Source organism: Triticum dicoccoides, chromosome 5A, assembly GCF_002162155.2.
Source record: "Triticum dicoccoides isolate Atlit2015 ecotype Zavitan chromosome 5A, WEW_v2.0, whole genome shotgun sequence".
In the NCBI taxonomy this organism is placed as follows: Eukaryota; Viridiplantae; Streptophyta; class Magnoliopsida; order Poales; family Poaceae; genus Triticum; species Triticum dicoccoides.
This window is the reverse complement of record NC_041388.1, coordinates 335722757-335725764: the sequence shown is the minus strand read 5'-3', so window position 1 is coordinate 335725764 and position 3008 is coordinate 335722757.

Below are 3008 nucleotides of genomic sequence, written 5' to 3'. Positions count from 1 at the left end.
GTATTTTAGGAATAGAAACTTTGCGTGTCCCTCACTCCGGGTTGAAGAGGACCCTAACGGCTAGTACGCTGACGGTGCTAGTACTCCCTATTCTGAATTCTTTTTTTTAGGGCCCTATTCTGAATTCAACCATTCAATTTTTCATGTGTTCACTACATGATGGAGTAGCTCACAAGCTCAATTGCACGTACAAACTTAGCTTTGATACCCCTTCATTTCTTTTTTACTTCGCGTATAAAATTTATCTGAAGTCAAATTACGCAAAATTTGACCAAATTTATATTAAAATTTGTCAATTATAACACTAAAGTTACATAGTATGAAATTAATTTCATGGCATCTAATGATATTGATTTCGTCTCGTGATTGTTGAATTTTTTTTCTATAAAGCTGTTCAAATTTTACAAAGTTGAACTTCAGTCAAATTTTATATGCAGATAAATGAAAAGAAGTGGACTTAGCACACATTAAGAGCATCTACAGCCGCATACAACAAATCCGGCCCCTCAAATTTTTGTGGACGCATGATGACCCACAAGTATAGGAAATCTATCGCAGTCCTTTCGATAAGTAAGAGTGTCGAGTCCAACGAGGAGCAGAATGAAATAATAAACGGTTTTCAGTAAGGTATTTTCTGTAAGCATTAAAATTATCGGTAACAGATAGTTTTGTTTTGTGATAAGATAATTTGTAACGCGTAACAAGTAACAAGTGTAACTAAGGTGTAACAAGGTGGTCAAATCTTTTTTTAGCAAAGGATAAGCCTGGATGAACTTTTATATAAAGCATAGCGCTCCCGAGGACACATGAAAATTACTGTCAAATTAGTTTTTATCATGCTCATATGATTCGTGTTTGTTACTTTGATAATTTGATATGTAGGTGGACCGGTGCTTGGTTGTTGTCCTTACTTGGACAAGTCTCCCACTTATGATTAACTCCTCTCGCAAGCATCCGCAACTAAAAAAAGAAGAATTAAGATAAATCTAACCATAGCATGACACATATGGATCCAAATCAACCCCTTATAAAGCAACACATAAACTAGGGTTTAACCTTCTGTCACTATAGCAACCCATCATCTACTTATTACTTCTCAATGCCTTCCCCTAGACCCAAATCATGATGAAGTGTCATGTAGTCGACGTTCACATAACATCACTAGAGGGAAGACAATATACATCTCATCAAAATATCGAACGAATACCAAACTCACATGATTACTTATAACAAGTTTTCTTCCATGTCCTTAGGAACAAACGTAACTACTCACAAATCATATTCATGTTCAAGATCAGAGGGGTATTGAATATCATTAAGGATCTGAACATATGATTTTCCACCGAATAAACCAACTAGCATCAACTATAAGGAGTAAGCAACACTACTAGCAACCCACAGGTACCAATATGAGATTTTGAGACAAAGATTGAATACAAGAGATGAACTAGGGTTTGAGAGGAGATGGTGCTGGTGAAGATGTTGAAGGAGATTGCCCCTCTCTCGAGGAAAGGATCGTTGGTGATGACGATGGCTTCGATTTCCCCCTCCCGGAGGGAAGTTTCCCCGGCAGAATAGCTCCGCCGGAGCCCTAGATTGCTTTTGCCCAGGTTCCGCCTCGACACGGCGACGCTTCGTCCCGGAAGCTCTCTTCCTGTCGGGGATATACCCCGTGGTATGACCCGGCCGGACTTGGCGAATCACTAGTAACCCACCCTAACTTGGCGACTCACTAGTAACCCGCCCTAACTTGGCGACTCACGAAGTGACCCGCTCGGATCTCTCCACTCATTGATGACCTGGCTGGGCCTGGTGACTCATTGGTGACCCGGCAGGCGGGTCAGAGGAGCAACAAGACCCGGTGGCCCAGCGGGCGGTTCATGGAAGGCCGGCTCGTATTATGATGGGCCCATTTAAGAGAAAAGTATAAGGAATATTTCCTTACAAAGAAAGCAAGACTAGGACTCCACTTGTAATAGAGTAATCTTAATCCTAATAGGACTAGTCATGTAAGCCGCCCCTTCAACATATATAAGGAGGGACAGGACTCCCCAAGGAGGACAAGTTTGACAAGTTAGGTTTAGACAGACAAGTCTATAGCTCTCAAGTTAGAGCACCCGTGTAATCGTGATCATCATCATCAATATCAATGAAGCAGGATGTAGGCTTTACCTCCATCCTGAGGGGCCGAACCTGGGTAAAACCTTGCGTCTCTCGATTCCGACCAACCCCTTCAAGCTACTACATAGATGCGCTGGCCTCACGACTAAGTCCTCACACTAGAACATCTGCCGTGACAATTTCACGACAGTTGGCGTCCACCGTGGGGCCTGCGCACGGTGGTGTTGAGTTTTTGAAGGGATCTTTTTTATGATTTGAGAAGTTCGCAATTTTTGAATAAAGAAGAACCGGATTTGAAGGATCTACGTCGCCTCCGTAACAAGCTGACATAACGGCATATACGAGATGAAGAAGATTTCAGAAGCTAGGGTTTCGTCAAAAGCGCTGCCGTACACGTCTGTGGCGATCCGTCCAAAAATGGATCAATGTCTACTACGGCCGAGACCAACAAGAAAACTGCAGCAACACGCACAGGCGGAGACATAATCATTACAACTTCGAGACCTCCTCTGATTAGCACCGTTCGACGTGTGCAAGGGACAGTCCGAGTTCTACTCACAAAGGGATCAGGCCGCCCATTGAAATCACCGCAACCAGCCCCGAGATTGGTATTGTTCGATATCGATTGAAAAAAGTGCAAATACAGCTGGCATTAGTACTGGTCCGGCTCATTAAAAAAAGAATGAAATCAAGCGGCGACCCGGAGGAAGAGATGGTTGACCACGGAATTAGACCCCGAGCCGCCACGACCAGCTGAGTATGCCTCGACCCGACCCTCCGCCAGCTCGCCGCCTCACTGCCAGAACTGGCCCTCCGCTCCTCCGTTGCCGACCCGCCGGTCCACGCTCCGCGCTGAGCCGCCTCGCCAGGGACCCCGAGCCGCCACG